Source organism: Lontra canadensis, unplaced genomic scaffold, assembly GCF_010015895.1.
Source record: "Lontra canadensis isolate GAN:19392208 unplaced genomic scaffold, GSC_riverotter_1.0 scaffold75, whole genome shotgun sequence".
Taxonomy (NCBI): Eukaryota; Metazoa; Chordata; class Mammalia; order Carnivora; family Mustelidae; genus Lontra; species Lontra canadensis.
The window spans coordinates 6,969,899-6,989,477 of record NW_022631069.1 but is presented as its reverse complement, the minus strand read 5'-3'; the positions used below and the strand labels follow the sequence as shown (position 1 = coordinate 6,989,477).

General features: G+C 41.3%; 1 non-coding gene across 1 annotated transcript; it reads left to right on the top strand.

The window, feature by feature from the left end:
- Positions 1-748: 748 nt before the first annotated feature.
- Positions 749-854, top strand: LOC116881654. Its single transcript, XR_004385460.1, has one exon. It is a non-coding gene; the product is annotated as a U6 spliceosomal RNA (small nuclear RNA).
- The last annotated feature ends 18,725 nt before the right edge of the window (positions 855-19,579 follow it).

Sequence of the window (19,579 nt, the reverse complement as noted above, 5' to 3'; positions counted from 1 at the left end):
ATGCTTGCACAAGCTTGGGGGAGGCAGGGGAGAGTGAGAAGAAGACTCCCCCTGAGCAGGGAGCCTGATGCAGGATTCAATCCTAGGACCCTGAGATCATGGCAGCCAAAGGCAGCTGCTTAACTGACTGAGCCACCCAGGCATCACTATCTTTTGAAGACTTATTTATTTTAGAGAGAGAGAGCATGGGGTGGAGGGGAGACAGCGTGGGGTGTGGGGCCAGGGAGCCCAATGTGGGGCTCAATCTCACAACCCTAAGATCACGAGTGAAAACCAAGACTCAGACACTTAAATGACCATGACACCCATGGGCCCCAACTATCTATTTTTAAGTATAGTATTTTCGCTATTGTTTGTCCCAAGTGTTTGAAAAATTCCCATTATGATTTCTTCTTTGACACAGGCCAGTTAGAGTTTTTCAAATCTTCAAAGGAGATATTTTGTTTTTACTGACTTATGATTTACAACATTGTGGTAAGATGACCTGGTTGGTGCAATTTGACTCTTCGGTATTTGATGAGACTGGCGTTTATGGGCTGGTACGTTGATATTTGAAAATATCCCATGTATGCTTGAATGTACAATTTTTAGCTGTTGGGTTTGAATTGCTTATTTGTTGAATCAAACTTCTGTTTTATTCAAATCTTCTAAATCTTTACCAGTCTTCTGTTTCCTGCTTCATGTATCAGTAAATAAAGAGAAGTATATTGAAATCACCTAATGATATGTTTCTCAATTTTTCCATTTGGTGCTCGCTTCAGCAGCACATATACTAACTTTGGAAGATATAGAGAATATTATCATTGTCCCCACACAAGGATAACACACAAATTCATGAGGCATTCCCATATTAAAAAATGATTTTTCCCATGTGCTTTTCATACGTTTATGAGCTTAGGTGTTAGACCTTAATCTCTGAGAAACCTGAGGGCCCAAACAGAGGGCACATTCTTACAGAAAGAAATATGCATCTCCCAGAAGCTAAGGAATGTTAAGGGCCTGGATGACTTTAGCTAGTGCCAGGATCCCTGGCTTAATGTGGGGGCTATGGTTATCTTTCCTTTGCTGCTGGTCCCAGGCTTATCTCCCAAATGCTAGCCCACGTATACAAGGCATAGCGTAGAGTAAATGCAATTCAAATTGAGTAACTCCATTTAATTTACTAAAGGCAATTTATATATATTTTTTTAATTTATTTATTTGATAGACAGAGATCACAAGTAGGCAGAGAGGCAGGCAGAGAGAGAGAGAGGGAAGCAGGTTCTCTGCTGAGCAGAGAGCCCGATGCGGGGCTCGATCCCAGGACCCTGAGATCATGACCTGAGCCGAAGGCAGAGGCTTTAACCCACTGAGCCACCCAGGCGCCCCTACTAAAGGCAATTTAAATTAAAATATGGTTCCTGCTTCCAAGGAATTTGTAATTTGCTGGCAGATGACAGATATTTTTGTGCTGGATACTTTCACCGGCCTTGTTTGACAAACTTCATGTGTCCTTGCTTTAGCATTAATTCAACACCCATTGTTCAAATCATTGAAAATGCAGTCTTAAATGCTTTCTTTGACTTCTCTCTGGATTTTCTTCCTTTCTCACAGGCCATTCACTCCTTTTCAGTTTGATTCAATGACTCCATTTCTCTGCTTACTTTGTCTTAATTAGGTTGGCAAGTGACCAAATACATAATCCAGTCTGACTTGGACAAAAATAAAATGCTTAAGATTCATGTAACCAAGCAATCTAAGGTGGGGGTTCAGACTTTGACACAGCGTGCTCCAAGGACCAAATGATGTGGTCAGCAGAATTTCCGTCTTTGTACTTCTTCTATGTTGTTTCCACTCTTAGGCCTGCAACTCATTGAGGCAAGAAGACTACCAGTAACTCTAAGCCTACACACTCCACAACAATTCTAGCTTCTAGTCAACAGAATTCCCAAAATGTTCACTCTAGCAACATAATTAGCTTCAAGTAAGTGCTTGTTTCAATCAGGGCTAATCACTGTGGAAGGCTTGACTGCCTGGATCTAGTACACACACCTACTTCTGAAGCCTGGGGTCCAGTCACAGAATGGAAAGAATGGAAAGCCAGTTTTCAAATGCCACAAAAGCCCTATATCCTTTTCCTTACTTTGTTTCCTACCTTTGTCCCCCCTGGCTCATATCACTCCAGCTACACTGGCTTTCTTACTATTTTTAAGGATGTCGAGCATGCTTGCTTTTTGGGGTTTCTGGATTTATTCTTATCTCTGTCTATAATTTTGTTAACACAGATATCATTTCAATTAAGTCTTTGTTTAGTATTGCATCCCATAATATCCTTTGCAGGGAGTCTTTTTATTTATTTTTATTTTTAAAGATTTTATTTATTTATTTGACAGAGAGACACAGTGAGAGAGGGAACACAAGCAGGGGGAGGGGGAGAGGGAGAAGCAGGCTTCCTGCTGAGCAGGGAGCCCAGTGCAGGGTTCAATCCCAGGACCCTGGGATCACGACCTCAGTCAAAGGAAGACGCTTAATGACTGAGCCAGCCAGGCGCTGCCAGGGGTCTTTTTAGACAGCCAAATCAATTTTCTTTCACAACTACAGTCTTTTATAAGGTTCACACTTGATGTAAGGCAGAAAAAAATCAAGCAAAATACTGAATGATATAAAGTCCTAATTTATACCATTCTGTGTTCTCTTAACCTAATGTCCTAAATTTACTTAGAAAGGAATAAGGTGTATGTACAAGTGACTCCCAAGTCTGTGATCTTCAACTGTTTTTTCCCAAAAAGAACTTTGGAAAATATGTACCCTTTATAGTCAAGGTATAAAGCCTTGACTACTAAAATGTGTAAGTTTAATAATTGCAAGTTTGTAGTTCCTGGCATATTGTACATTGTGTTAGATATGCTTTAAATGTAAAATTGTCAAAATCTTGGCACTTAATTCATTCTGTTTATGGAAAATGGCCACTCTATCACCTAACTGACCGGTCCTTATCATCAGGAAAAAACCTGACCTCATTTGAATGCAAAACAGTGAATTGTTAAACATTCTTATTAAAACTTAATCTCTTCCAGGGCACCTGGGTGGCTCAGTGGGTTAAAGCCTCTACCTTCGGCTGAGGTCATGGTCTTGGGGTCCTGGGATTGAGCCCCGCATCGGGCTCTCTGCTCAGCAGGGAGCTTGCTTCCTCCTCCTCTCTCTCTGCCTGCCTCTCTGCCTACTTGTGATTTCTGTCAAATAAACAAATTTAAAAAATCTAAAAAAAAAAACCACCTTAATCTCTTTCAAGTTCTAAGATTGATAGAAGACAGAGAAGGTAGAAGTTTGTGTCTGATGAAACATGGTGTTGCTTCCTTCAGTATTTCTCTCTCTGGGACTATGCAACCTGGTTTTTTCTCTTTGTTTGGATTGTCCCCAGAGATTTTATACTTTGGGGCAGTGCACCAGAGTAAGAACTGGGATGAGTGAAGCAGCTTTCATTTCATAAAGGAGAGGGATTCTGTGTAAGATGAATTGGTAAAGAAGTCCTGAGGCACCCTTTCTTATCTGGGTAAGGATCATTTTAAATTCAGGGTACAGATGAAACAGAATTTGCAAAATAATCCCTTAAAACTACACTACCATTTGAAACTAGAGATGACCTGTCCTAGAGCATTTCACCTACCTATGCCAGCAGTAGGATTACAAAAATATTCCCAAGTCAGGGGGTCCTGGGTGGCTCAGTCAGTTGAGTGTCTGACTCTTGGTTTCGGCCCAGGTTACAGTGTCAGGGTCGTGAGATCAAGCCCTGTAGTGGGCTCTGCACTCAGCAGGAGTCTGCTTGAGATTCCCTCTCTCCCTCTCCCTTCCTCTGCTCCTCCTCCTCATAAATAGTCTTTTTTTTTAAATTTCCAAGTCAAACTTTACTAAAATTTCCATTTGAATTATAGAAATTATAACATCTCGGGGCGCCTGGGTGGCTCAGTGGGTTAAGCCTCTGCCTTCGGCTCAGGTCATGATCCCAGAGTCCTGGGATCGAGCCCCACATCGGGCTTTCGCTCAGCGGGGAGCCTGCTTCCTCCTCTATCTCTCTGCCTGCCTCTCAGCCTATCTCTATCTGTCAAATAAATAAATTTAAAAAAAAAAAAAAAAGAAATTATAACATCTCAGTTCAAAAGGAAACAACCTGTGTTCTAAGACTACATTAAATAGAAATGCTCCAGAGCATGAATTTTACAAGTTTTTCCTCTGAATTAAGAGTCAACAAAAACAAGGTTAATCCATCTCAGAATATTTATACTTAAATCTTTATTTTTTTGGGATTTTTTTTTTAAATTTGACAGACAGAGATCACAAGTAGGCAGAGGGGCAGGCAGAGAGACAGAGGGGAAAACAGGATCCCCCCAAGCAGGGAGTCCAATGCGGGGCTCAATCCCAGGACCCTGAGATCATGACCTGAGCCGAAGGTAGAGGCTTTAACCCACTGAGCCACCCAGGCACCCCATTGAATTTTTATTTTTTTTAAAGATTTTATTTTTAAGCAATCTCTACATCCAACATGGGCGCAAACTTACAACACTGAGATCAAGAGTCCCATGCTCTACAGACTGAGCCAGCCAGGCGCCCCATGAATATTTACGCTTAAATTCACATACACAATCACAATAGATTGCTTGATACATTTGGGTTCACTTGGAATAGCTAATAGGATACATATCATGCTGACTGTGGTTAAACTTTGAGCTTCCTTGCCAATTATGATGTCTCACCATATGTTTTTTAAAAGTCATAGTTTTGGGTTGCTAAGAACTGCTTCATCAGTCTTAATAGTAACAGTGTATCAAAAATTTTATTCCAGTGTCATATTTAAGTATCTTAAAACAGATTCAGAGAAAAAGTGAATAAATTTGAGGATGCAAAGCAAAATTATGGATTCAAAAAATTCACAAATCAGACATGAACTCAACACAATTTTGCCAAATTAAAAAATTCCTGTTTTTGTTATTTGATTTTGGCATGATTTTTAAATACAGCGCCCCCCCTTTTTTAAACACTTTAAAAAGGACATCAGGCTCTGAGTAGTGAAAAGGGGAAGGTAGAGATTCCTTCAGTCTTTTACACTATACAGGAGAGTTTTGCTTAGAATTCCAGATTATAATCTAGAATACAATTTATAAATACTGTTTTCTGCACCAATCAAAAGTAGACTCTACAGATCAAAACCTAAATGTACTATCTCAATTAACACAAACTAATTTTATCCCAGGATATGAAGCAGAAATGTACTGGCTCTTTTTTTTTTTTTTTTTAAAGATTTATTATTTTTTTCTTTCTTAGAGACAGAGAGTACACACCAGCTGGGATGGAAAGAGAGAAAGACAGACTCTCAAGCAAACTCCTTTCTGAGCAGCAGAGAGCCCAATGCAGGGCTCAATCTCACAACCCTGAGATCATGACCTAAGATGAAATCAAGAGTTGGACACCTAACTATCTGAGCCACCCAGGTGCCCCTGTACTGGCTCTTTTAAGATAACAAATATGTAGTTCTGGTCATCTACATTACTCCTTTTGAATAGAAATGCTAATATACCACTGCTAGCATCCACTTCACACAGTTCTTTTGAGGCCAAGTTGGGAAAATGCATTACAAAGAGGAAGCCAACAAAGAAAGCTGTTTTCCTTTACTGGAAAAAAACAAAAAGCAAAAAACAACCTGTAGTCACAGATTTTTTTTAGCACTATAATTAGCTTCATAGTTTTTTAAAATAGTTTTATAGTGTATAGTTCTACGAAAAAAAATGAATCATAGGTTTTGGTAACTAAAGACCACAGACTCAAATTTTAAAGTTTTATTCATCACTCTGAAAGTTCTCATCCCAAAATGAGACCCTTAAATTTGTCTCCTTCTAGTTCTTTTTTGCACACATCCTTCATATTCCATGAATGGGTATGAATATCATTACTGCTACATATGAGCCTTACTTCAAAGAAGGAATGAAGTTATTTTGTTTCTGTAGAGGACCTAATAATCCACCAAACACTAATAAACTGAGTATTGGTGGTGCCTGGGTGGCTCAGTTGGTTGAGCGACTGACTCTATTTCAGCTCAGGTCATGATCTCGGGTAGTGAGATGGAGTCCCACAGTGGGTTCCATGCTCAGAGGGGAGTCTGCTTGAGATTCTCTCTGTCTCCCCTGCCTGGCCACACACACTCTGTGTGCACGCTCTAAATAAATCTTAAAAAAAAAGAAAAAGATATTGTGCCTGGTGGTTGAGTCAGTTAAGCATCTGCCTTTAGCTCAGTTCATGATCCTGGAGTCCTGGGATGGAGCCCTGAGTTGGGCTCCATGGTCAGTAGGGAGTCTGCTTCTCCCTCTACCCTTGGACCCTTCCTCTGTTTATGCTCTGGCTTGCATGCTCTCTCTCTCTCTCTCTCAAATGAATAAATCTTTAAAAATGTCAAGAAGTAAGTTTGGTTACCTCAAAATACAATTACAGGTTAAACTTGAGTTTTAAAATTCTGACAATATAAGCCATATAATATACTTACACTTACAATAATTTCAACAATCTCTTTCACTTCCCTAAAAAACCAATGGTAAATGGTTAATCTGCTTCCCTGCCACATTTGTTTTCTACCTCATAAACTACAAACATCAGCATGTTGCAGTAACAACAAGGGTGGTAAACATGTGCATTTCTAATTTGCAGATAGAGCAACCCAAATCTGAGGGTCAAGGGCTCCCAACAGGTTATTGCAATTGACTTGACAAAGGCCTGCATCTTGGAGTGGTTCACTCCAGACACTATTTGGGGCTAACTAATGTAACTGGATCCACAAGAAAAAAGTACTCCCTGGGTCATAATAATTACCGAAAAAGTTGTTCAAGACATACTCCATTCAACTATGTGCTATGGGAACAAAAAGATAATTACTACCTTAACAAAACTTACAATAAGGAGAAAGTAAGCAAAAATGCAATAGAATAAAGATTCACATAGGGCACCTGGGTGGCTCTGTCAGTTAAGCGACTGCCTTCCACTCAGGTCATGATCTGGGTGTCCTGGGATCAAGCCCCACGTTGGGATCCCTGCTAAGTGGGGAGTCTGACCCTTCCCCCTCCCCTGCTTATTCTCTCTCTCTCTCTAAAAAATAAATAAATAAATAAATAAAAAATTTAAAAAATTCACATAATACAAAAATTACAGTGGAGAACAGGATGGGTAGTACTTGAGAAGAAAAGGGAATTTCAGTGGGCAGAGCAACGTCACAGAGAAACAAGAACAGGGAGAATTTTATCAGGATAAACTAAAAGAGGACCAAAGAGGGATGCCTGATTGGCTCAGTCTTGAGCATGTGACTCTTAGCTTTCTGAGTTGAAACCCCACTTTGGGTATGGACATTACTTTAAAAAGAGGCCCAAATAAAGACTTCAAAGATTAGAAGGTTAAAGGGGCATTTGGGTGGCCCAGTTAGTTAAGCCTCTGCCTTCCGCTCAGGTCATGATCCCAGGGTCCTGGAATTGAGCCCTCCACCCCCTTAAGCAGGGAGCCTGCTTCTCCCTCTCCCTCTGCCCCTTCTTCCCGCCCATGCGCGCTCTCTCACGAATAAATAAAATCTTAAAAAAAAAAATAGGTTAAAGGTGGCATGCCCCAACGCCAAAAATGAAAAAAAAAAAAATGAAAACAAAAAACAAAAAACCTCCCGCCCAAACCACCTGCCGCAGAGCCACAATCTGGCCAAGAGAGCCTGGAGGCAGGACGTTTGTCATCCCTATTTGATTTTACAGCCGAGGTCGTTTTCTTCAAGAACAAAAGCATCCCCGCTAGAGATGATGCGATTTCCCCCAGGTCCTCCTCTCGCCAGCCGGGGGCCGCACACCTGTCCGCATCTCCCGCTCGCGGCTCTGGGCCCGCCCTGCCGCGCCGCCATCCCCCCGCGCCCCTCCCCCCAACGCAGGCCTGCGCCCCAGGCCCCCTCCCACCCGCCAGGGCGGCAGGGGCACCGCGCGGTCCGCGCCCAGCGCCGCCGCCGGCCGTTACCCAACTAACCGTTCTGCGCTGTTCGCGCCCCCAAGCGTGCAAGGGACACGGCTGCGCGGGACGGAGCTGCCCTGGGCCGCGCGGCAACCACGCCGGGTGGGAGATCTCCGCGCCGTGTGTGCTTGGTGGGCGCCGCTGCCTCGTACCCCGGCCGGCCGGAGCTTGCGCGCGGGGGCGGGGCCGGCACGACCGGCTCGGCCGCCCCCTCCCTCCCAAGCGCTAGCGGTCACCTGTCTAGCCCCAAGATGCCGGGGTGGGCGGAGGGGGGTGGTGCGGGGTGGCGCCACCCCCTGCCCGGCCACGAGTACCCCGCATTCTAGCCCTCACGTCCGCGTGTGCGGGACTCAGTATCTGGCAGAGAAGAGGAAAAAGCCGGCAAGGGGGCGTCCCGCCGGGGGCCTGACCCAGAGCCTCCCCTGCGGCAATTGATGAATGCTGGGCGTTATGGTCCCCAGGGAGGTGCGTAAATTGGAAACATGGAGCAAAGAGAATGCAGAGGCCAAGTTTTTATGGACACAGAATGTTGGGGACAGGATCTAATTGGAGCTAGCAGACGGATGATGTGCTAAGTACTTGGCCGGAATCCTCATGACCCTGTGCGGTGGGGACTACATTTCACTAGGAGAGCACCTGAGGCTCAGAGAGATTAAGCAGTTTTCCACAGGTCAAGCAGCTAGCAGGAGCCAGCCTTTGAAGTCAGGCTCCAGAGCCTGATTTTGTGGTAAGAGTCACCAATGTCTTGAGGAAGTCCAGAGACCAAAGCATACCAGTTAGTCTTTTTTTTTTTTTTTTTTTCAGATGTTATTTATTTGAGTGAGAGAGAGAGAGAGAGAGAGAGCGCGCATGAGGCGGGGAGGGTCAGAGGGAGAATCAGAGTCCCTGGGCCAGATGCAGGACTCGATCCTGGGACTCTAAGATTGTGACCTGAGCTGAAGGCAGCCCCTCAACCAACTGAGCGACCCAGGTGCCCCAGTTAAAGTCATTTTAAATAATGTTGACTTTTAAGAAATACCGAAAAGGTATAAATCAGGGCCCCTGCCTTCCAAGAAATTACAATTTCTTTGAGGAGGCTGAGGTACAAGAGAGTCAACATTTGCTGAGCTTTCCCTACATTCTGGGACCTTGTCCAAGCCCTCCACTCCCACCGGCTACCACACACACTTAATTCTCAAAACAATCATAGGAGTAGGCCTTAAGATTTTGTTTCGCAAGTGAGGAACCAGGCTGAGGAGTGGAGTTTGGGGGATCTGGTCCCCAGGGGTCCCAAGTGCTTTCCTCTCACCCACTCCTCCTGTTTCGCAGCAAAGTTTTCAGTAGGAGTTCAAAGTGTTCATAGAAGAGAGTGTAGAATCTACCGCCAAGGGGCGCCTGGGTGGCTCTGAGGGTTAAGCCTCTGCTTTCGGCTGGGGTCATGGTCCCAGGGTCCTGGGATCGAGTCCCACATCGGGCTCTCTGTTCAATGGGAGCCTGCTTCTTTCCTTCCCTCTGCCTGTCATTTCCTCTGTTTGTGCTCTCTCTCTCTCTGGCAAATAAATAAAATCTTTAAAAAAAAGAAAAAAAAAAGGAATCTACCGCCAAGTACTGCTTATGAGCAATAATCGTCCCTGCCTTTGATAAATGCAGAGAAGGAAGGATCTTCAGGTCATTGTGGTGGCCAGGACCTGGACACTGGTGCTTTAGGATTGTTAGGGGGGCAGCAGCATTTAGGGTTAACTGTAGACAGTTAAGTTAGGAAGACAGAGTGGGAGACTCTGGTTCAGGAGTGAATTTATAATGGCAGTGGGAAGAGATAGGGTAGGGTGACTCCCAGGAGATTTCTCAAAGACGTCTTGTAAAGCAGCAGTGTTGTGGGTTCAGAATTCGGACTCAGGAGCCAGACTGCCCAGTTTTCAAAAACCAAAGGACCTAATTAGGGTTGTTAGGGAAATAAAACTAGTGTTTGTGAAACATTGGGACAGAGCCTAGCATATAGCAAGTGTTGAATAAGTATTTGTTAAAAACAAAAGGAAAAAGAAATCAAGAAAACAATTTCATTTACAACAGCATCCAGAAGATTAAAATACCTAGGGCTAAATTTAACTAGGGAGTTTGCAAAGCATTTAGGCAAGAGGACAGTCTGAAGACACAGTGTCCCCAAACTGCCCTTGCTTTAGATACCAGCTCTATGTAAATCTGAGGGTCCCCAGGGCCACCCTCACTTTAGATCATCTGGCCACAAATTGGAGGTTCCCAAAACTACCCTCAGGCTAATTTGCTAGCAAGACTCACAGAACTCAATGGAAATTATTATACTCAAGGTCATGTTTATCACAGGTTAAGGATAAATTGAAATCAGGCAAGAGAACAACACCATAAGAGCATAGGGCAGAATCTGGAAGGGGTCTGAACTCAATGTTCTAATCCTCACTCCCAGCTATGACGATGTGTGACAGTATTTTTTTTTTTAAAGATTTTATTTATTTATTTGACAGAGAGAGATCACAAGTAGACAGAGAGGCAGGCAGAGAGAGAGAGAGAGAGGGAAGCAGGCTCCCTGCTGAGCAGAGAGCCCGATGCGGGACTCGATCCCAGGACCCTGAGATCATGACCTGAGCGGAAGGTAGCGGCTTAACCCACTGAGCCACCCAGGCACCCCAATGTGTGACAGTATTCAAAGAGTTTTGCCAACCACAGAAAGTCACTCCACTCCTGGTACCCAGCATTTTATTGAGGCTTCCTTCCTTGACATGAATCATCACCCAGGTGACTGAACTCAAATCTCCAGTCCCTACCTACCTCCACCCCAGTAGCTGGGCTGTTATCATGTGACATAAAGAAAGCCCTACTTCTCCAATCACATGATTGGTCTTTCTGGCATTGCCAGCCCTCACCTTGAGTTGTTTCATTAGCATAAACTATTGGAGTTGATCTCTGAGAACCTACCATGAATTACAAAGACACTCCTCTTGCACTTGGAAAGGTGCAAGGTTTTAGAAGTCACCTGCCAGGAGTTTGGATAAAGGCCAGACCTCTTTTTAGATGAGACCAAATTCCTTACTACATTAAGTCAGTAGACCTATACACTGAAAACTGCAAAATGTTACTGGAAAAAATTAAAGAAGACATAAATAAATGGTAAGGCATCCATGTTCATGATAGAAAGACTTAATATTGTTAAGATGGCAATACTACTCTGTGTGTGATCTACAGATTCAATGCAGTCCCTATTAAAATTCCAACAGAAGTTTTGCAGAAGTGGAAAAGATGACCTCTAAATTTGTATGGAATTGCACAGGACCCCAATAATCATAAAAATATTGAAAAAGAACAAAGGCAGAGGACTCACACTTCCTTATTACAAAACTTATTACAAAGCTACAGGGACCAAAACAGTATGATACTATCATAAGGACAAATATATAGACAAATAGAATGGAATTGAAAGTCCAGAAATAATCTCATGAACGTAGGACCAATTGATTCTCTAAAAAGGTGCCAAGATCACTCAATAGGAAAAGAAGTTCTCTTCAACAAATTGTTGACAACAAATTGAGACAACTGGATATCCACATGTAAAAGAATGATGTTGCAACCCTACTTCATAGTACATACAAAAATCAACTCAAAATGGATTAACCAACAACCTAAAAGTAAAGGCTAAACTATAGAATTCTTAGAAGAAAACAGGGGTAAACCTTAAGGATCTTGGATTTGGCAATGGATTCTTTGATACAACACCAAAAGAAGATCAACAAAAGAAAAAGTATGTAAATTTGATTTCATCACAATTAAAAGTTTTGTGCATCAAAGGATACTTAATTATCAATAAAGTGAAAGAGGCACCTAGCTGGCTCAGTTGGTGAAGTATGCAGCTCTTGATCTGAGAGTTGTAAATTTGAGCTCCACGTTGGGTATAGAGATTACTTAAAAATAATAAAATCTTTGGGGCACCTGGGCGGCCCAGTCCGTTAAGAGTCTGACTCTTGGTTTCAGCTCAAATCATGATCTCAGGGTCATGAGATAAAGGCCAAGTTGGGCTCAGCACAGAGTCTGCTCAAGATCCTTTCTCTCCCTCTGCCCTTCCTGCTCATGCTCACTCTCTCTCTAAAATAAATAAATCAATAATAAAATCTTAAAAATAAAATCTTTTTTTAAAGAGTGGAAAGACAACCCGCAGAATGGAAGAAAATATTTGCTAATTAGGGTCTAATATCCAAAATACATAAAGAACACTGATAACGCAGTAACAAAGACAGCCTAGTTAAAAAATGAGCAAAGGACTTGAACAGACATTTTCTAAGAAAATATGTAAATGGCTAACAAACCCATGACAAGATGCTCAACACTACTAGGCAATAGAGATATGCAAATTAAAATTACAAGATGCCATTTCACATCCACTAGGATGGCTAAAGTAATCATTTTTTAAAAAATAAGTACTGGCAAGAATGTGATGAAATTTGAGACCTCATATATTGCTGGTGGGAGCAGAAAATAGTATAGGCACCATAGAAAACAATTTGGTGCTTCCTCAAAAAGTTAAGAGAATTACCATATGACTCCCCCCCCCCATTCTACTTCTATGTATATATCCAAAGAATTGAAAACAAATATTCAAACAAATACTTACACAAGAATGTTCTTAGCAGCACTTTTCATAATGGTGAAAAGTTGGAAACAATTCATTGCCCATCATTGAATACCATCATTGAAAAAATGTGGAATAGCCACAGGACAGAATATTATTTAGTCAAAAAAAGAATGGAGTATACGGGCTACAGCATGTATCAAAATATTGCAAGGGAAAGTAGCAAGGCACAAAAGGTCACTAGTTATATGTTTCCATTTTATGGAATATCCAGAAGAGGTAAATCTGTAGAGATAGAGATTTAGCGATTGCCAGGTTCTGAAGAGTAGTGAGAAAGGAAATAATTACTTAATGGGTATGGAGTTTTCTTTGGAATAATGAAAATGATTTAGAACTTGATATAGGCGCTAGTTCTGCAACATTGTGAATGTATTAAATACCACTGACATGTATACTTTGAAATGGTTAACTTTATGTTATATGAATTTACCTCAATTAAAAAAACAAATAAATAAATGAGAAACCGATTTTCCATGCATTTAATAAGGGTTACTATATGTGTTTATAGGATCATATCTAATTTTGTAATTGTAACTTTGTATTTTTTTCTTACAGAAGGACAACATGGTAGAATAAGCAACCCCCCTAAGATGTTCATGTCCTAACCCTTGGAACCTGTGAATATGTTATATTACAGGACAAAAGGGAATTAGGGATGCAGATGGAATTAAATTTGCTAGTCAGCTGACCTTAAAATAAGGAGATTATCCTGGATTGTCTGGACCCAATGTAATTAGAAGCATTTTAAAAGTGGAAGAGGGGGCGCCTGGGTGGCTCAGTTAGTTAAGCAACTGCCTTCTGCTCAGGTCATCATCCTGAGGTCTCATGATCGAGTCCCACATCGGGCTCCCAACTCCACGGGGAGTCTGCTTCTCCCTCTGACCTTCTCCCCTTTCATACTCTCTCTCACTCACTCTCTCTCTCTCAAATAAATAAATAAAATCTTTTAAAAAAAATTGAAGAAGGAAAAAGAGTGCCTAGGTGGTTCAGTCAAGGCATCTGCCTTTGGCTCAAGTCATGATCTCAAGGTCCCAGTGTTGGGCTCCCTGCTTAGCGGGGAGTCTGCTTCTCCCCTCCGTCTGCCCCTCCCTCCTGCTCATGCACTCGCACTCTCTCTCTCAAATAAGTAAATAAATAAAATCTATAAAAAAAGAAAAGTGGATGAGGGAGGCAGAGAGGTCAGAGTGAAACAGTGTGAGAAGGATTTGCTATTGCTGACTTTGAAGTAGGAAGAAAGGATATGCCAGTGAGGGAATGCAGGTGGCCTCTAGAAGCTTGAGAAATGCAGGGAAACAGATTCTCACCTAGAACCTCCAGAAGGGAACAGAACTCCCCTCCACACCTTGATTTTACCTCGGTGAGGTCTGTGTTGGAATTCTGGCTCAGAAAACAGTAAGATCGTAAATTTATGTTGTTTTCAGCCATGGTTTATAGTAATTTGTTACAGCAGTGGTAGAGAACTAATACTGCCTGCATCAATGTGGATTCTTCAGGCCCCGCAAAAGTGGTTCCCACTAACAGGGAATACTGTCATGAAGAGCACAGGCTTTGGAGTTGGAAGGCCAGGTCCTATAACTGATTAGTTTTGTGCCTGCAGGCAAGTCACAGAAATCTTCCAGGTCTCCTCTTTCCTCACCAGGTGCACCAGAGATAATACTTACAAGCCCAATTTGTTGTGAGAATCAAAACAGAAAATTTGGCAAGTGTTTGAAGAATGTTTATATATCATATTAAAAGTTGTCAGTAAAGGGGTACCTGGGTGGCTCAGTTTTGGGGTGGCCTTTGGCTAAGGTCATGATCCCAAGATCCTGGGATCAAGCCCCATGTTGGGTTCTCCACTCGGCAAGAACCCTGCTTCTCCCTCTCCCACTCCCCCTGCTTGTGTTGCCTCTCTCACTATATCTCTCTCTGTCAAATAAATAAATAAAATCTTAAAAAAAAAAAAAAAGAAGTTGTCGGTAAATGGTGCTTAAGAGGTAAAGGTCAAGGCTGGAAAAACAGAAACAGGAAAAGCAAAAAGAGGAACCAGTTTGAGCGAGCTGGAGAAAGTGATAAAACAGGTACAACTCTTTAACAGTTTTGTCAGATTTTATCCTGGCCTTAAGGAATTCCTAAATAGCAATTTTAGAGTTGACAGGAACTTGGAAACCACACAACCAAACCCAGATTTTGTAGATGTGGAAGTTGAAACCCAGAGAAGTTGAAAGACTTTCCTAAGGCCACCCAGCTAATGAACGATTTGATCAAGCTAATAAACAGGTTTCCTGGCTTCACTGTGTGGAGCATAATCTTTAAGATAAAGAAGTATTTCTGCACAGAAAGCCTTAACTGCAAACCATACGGGGTACAGTGCCCTCTAGTGGCCTTTAATTTTATCTCACAAATCTCTGTTCCTTCTTTCTGTTTGATACAGAGCAAGGTAGACAGCCTTAGATAAATTTACAGCTATTTGCAGACTTAGGAAGATTTCAAGCGAGTTTTAACTTCAGAAATTAAGGACAAGGATGAGAAACACCATTAAAAGAAAAGGTGGCACAGATCTTGTAAATGCAAAATTGGAAATGTATTAATTTTGCTCACTACATTGCTCAAATATTTTATCTGGAAAATAAGAAAAATAAGTTTTTATTGTGGTTTCACTGACAAATTCAGCTTCATGTCCATTTCCTTATTCTTTCAACACCTCTCTTAGGTAAGAAATAGGAAGGTGCTCTTAACCCTATTTCATTAATAATAAAATGTAAAAAAAGTTTTGTTTTATTGAAATATAATCCTCATGGGGCGCCTGGGTGGCTCAGTGGGTTAAGCCGCTGCCTTCGGCTCAGGTCATGATCTCAGGGTCCTGGGATCGAGTCCCGCATCGGGCTCTCTGCTCAGCAGGGAGCCTGCTTCCCTCTCTCTCTCTCTGCCTGCCTCTCCATCTACTTGTGATCTCTCTCTGTCAAATAAATAAATAAAATCTTAAAAAAAAAAAAAGAAATATAATCCTCATATAGATTCATGTATGAATATTACAGAATTCCATATTCCATAAAAAGCAGAAAATTCACCATTTTAAAGTGTACAAGTGGGTTTTTAGTATGTTCACCATGTTGTACAAACATCACCACTATCTAATCACAGAACATTTTCATCTCCCCATAAAGAAACCTTGTGCTGGGGCATCTGTATGGCTCAGTGGGTTAAGCCTCTACCTTCAGCTCAGGCCCTGATCTCAGGGTCCTGGGATCAAGGCTCGCATCGGGTTTTTTGTTCAGGGGGGAGTCTGCTCCCCCTCTCTCTTTCTGCCTGCCTCTCTGCCTACTTGTGATCTCTCTCTCCCTGTCAAATAAGTAAATAAAATCTTTAAAAAAAAAAAAAAGAAAGAAAGAAACCCTGTGCTATTAGCAGTTACTCTCAATTTTGCCCCTTCTTCTACCATCCCTCGGCAACAACGAATAAACTTTCTGTTTCTATAGATTTTCCTATTCTGCATATTTCATGTAAATGGGTTAAGTATGTAACCTTGTGTGGCTGGCTTCTTAAACATAATGTTTTCAAGGTTCACCTATGTTACAGTGTGCATCAGTACTTAGTTCTTTTTATGGCTGAATAACATTACTGTAAGGATATATCGTGTTTTGCTTCACAGTTTATCAGCTGATGGACTTTTGGGTGGTTTCCTCTTTTTTTGGGTGGTTTCCTCTTATTATTATATGAATAATGCTGCTATCAACATTTGTGTACAAGTTTTTGTATGAACAAATTCTTCATTTCTCTTAACTTTTTTTTTTTTTTTTTTGAGTGATAGAGACCATGTGCACATATGCACATGCAAGTGGTGGGGAGGGGCAGAGGGAGAGAAAGAGAACCGTAAGCAGGCTCCACACCTGGTTAGTGCTTTTTGTGTCCTATCTAAAAAATGTTTTCCCACTTCCAATTCCTCCACTCCCAGATTACAAAGATATTTTCCTATGTTTTCTTCTAAAAGCTTTAGAACCTGGGTGGTTCTAAAGGGGCACCTGGGTGGCTCAGTCCTTAAGCTTCTGCATTCAGCCCAGGACCCCTGCATCAGGCTCCCTGCTCAGTGGGAAGCCTGCTTCTCCCTCTCCCACTCCCCCTGCCTGTGTTCCCTCTCTCCCTATGTCTCTCTCTGTCAGATAAATAAATAAAAATCTTAAACAAAAAAAGCTTTAGAATTTTAGCTTTCACATTTAGACCTATGATGCATTTCAAGTTAATTTTTGTATAATATGCACTGAAGTGTTGGGAGTGGGGAGCGGTCTGATTTTTTTTTTTTTTCCTCCTACAGATATCCCCTATCTGTTTTTACTGATCGTTGCAGCACTGCCTACTGGAAAACTTTATTTATTTATTTATTTATTTATTTATTTATTTATTTATTTATTTATCTTCTTTCCTTTATTGAATAACTTTAGTTGTTCTGTCCAAATCAATTGATGGTACATGTGTGGACTTATTTTTGGACTCTCAATTCTGTACCATTGTTCTACTTATCTATCCTTATGCCAATACTACCTTGTCTTTCATTACTGGCTTTTTATTGTAGAAAGTCTTTTTTTAAAAAAAGACATTTATTTATTTGAGCGTGAGGGAAGGAGAGAGAGCGTGAGTGGAGGGAGGAGCAGAGGGAGAGAATCTTCACGCCAACTTACTGCTGAGCCTGATGCCAGGCTCCATCTCATGAGCCATGAGATCAGGACCAGCTGAATCCAAGAGTGGGACCCTCAACTGACTAAGCCACCCATGTGCCCCTCATTGTAGTAGGTCTTAAAATTAAGTAAAATTAAGTAGCCTATGCCCTTCTTCAAGATTGTTTTAGCTATTTTGAGTCCTATTCATTTCCATACATTTTAGAATAAGTTTGTAAATTTCTTTTTTTTTTTTTTAAGATTTTATTTATTTATTTGACAGACAGAGATCACAAGTAGGCAGAGAGGCAGGCAGAGAGAGAGCGGGAAGCAGGCTCACTGCTGAGCAGAGAGCCCGATGTGGGGCTTAATCCTAGGACCCTGAGATCATGACCTGAGCCGAAGGCAGGGCTTTAACCGACTGAGCCACCCAGGCACCCCCAAGCTTGTAAATTTCAATGAAGAAGGCCTGTTGGAGTTTTTATTGGAATTTTATAGAACAGCTGGTAAGAATTGTCCTCTTAACCATTTCAGCCTTCTAATTCATGAATAAGGTATATCTCTTTATCTGTTTAGGTCTTCTTTAGCCTCTCTCAGGAGTGTTTTATTGTTTTCATGTAGAGGTTTTACACAGTTTAATTAAAATTGTTCCAGATGTTTTATTTTTATTTTTTTAAAGATTTTTTATTTATTTATTTGACAGACAGAGATCACAAGTAGGCAGAGAGGCAGGCAGAGAGAGAGGAGGAAGCAGGCTCCCTGCTGAGCAGAGAGCCCGATGCAGGGCTCGATCCCAGGACCCTGGGATCATGACCTGAGCCGGAGGCAGAGGCTCAACCCACTGAGCCACCCAGGCGCCCCCAGATGTTTTATTTTTTATTATTTTAAATAGTTTTATTTCAAGATCACTTTTGAATTGTTACTGGAGACATACAATTTATTTTGAATATTGAATTTGTATCCTGCAATCTTGCCAAATTCACTTATTGTTTTTAGTAATTTTTTTATAGCTTCCCATTTTCTACATATGTAGTCATGTCACCTGTAGAAAGGGAAGTTTAACTTTTTCTTTACAATCTTTCTCCCTTTTTCTTTGTCTTGCCTTGCTGCACTGACTAAAACCACCAGCACAATCTTGAATAGTAGTGATGAGAATGGACATCTTCGCTTTATTTCAACTTAGAGGAAAGTGTTCAGTAATTCCACCATCAAGTTTGATGTCAACCACAGGATTTTATAGACAAGCTTAACAGATTAATGAAGCTCCTTTCCATTTTCAGTTTGCGAAGAGTTTTTATCATGAACAAGTGTTAACTTTTATGAACTCATTCTCTATATCTATTGAGGTAATTGTGTTTTTTCCTCCTAAATTCTGTTAATGTGATGACTGACATTGATTTCTTTTTTAAAAATACATTTTAAGGGGCACCTGGGTGGCTCAGTCATTAAGCATCTCTTTCAGCTCAGGTCATGATCCCAGAATCCTGGGATCTAGGCCCTGCTCAGTGGGAAGTCTGCTTCTCCCTTTCTCTTTCCCACTCCCTCTTCCACTCCCACTCTCCCTGCTGGTGTTCCCTCTCTCACTGTCTTTCTCTCTGTGTCAAATAAATACATTATTTTAAAAAATAAAAAATAATACCTTTTTATTATGGAAATTTTCAAATACATACAAAGTAAATAGAACAGTATAATAGACTCCCAGGTACCCATCACCTAGGTTCTTATATCATTTGTGCATTTACCTAATCCCTACACTTAAAAGCCTCTTTCAGGTTTTCTACTTTGGATCTTCTGTTTGTCACTTTCTCCCTAACTCTTTTCATTCATCATTTTCTTCCTCTTTCACCTTCCATTTCTTTTCCTACCTTCTCCTCCTCCTCCCTCTGCCTCTCCCCATCCTCTTTCCTCCCTGTCCCCTTTCTATTTTCCTCTTCCTCCTTCCTTTCTCTCTTTCCCTCTCCTTTTCCTCCTCTTCCCCTCCTCATCTTGTGCTTCTTCTGGTAAAGCTGACAGTCTTTACTGTTATTTGATAAAGATAAATGAACTCATATAAAATCCTTGTCTTGCTTCCCCTTTTATACACTTCGAATTAGCAAAGTTTTCTTTCTATATTTTAGCTCAGTAGAATACTAGAATTTTGGCAAGCACTGAAATGTTAGACATTAGTTACAACTATAAATTCCAACAATCCAACCACATAAGTGTATTATTAACTAAAATTTAATTAACTGCAGAAACTTCTTTCCAAAGACATGATAAGAAAGCACTGTATCATTTTGTTGTTTCGGGTAAATAATCTGAAAAATGAACTGCCTAT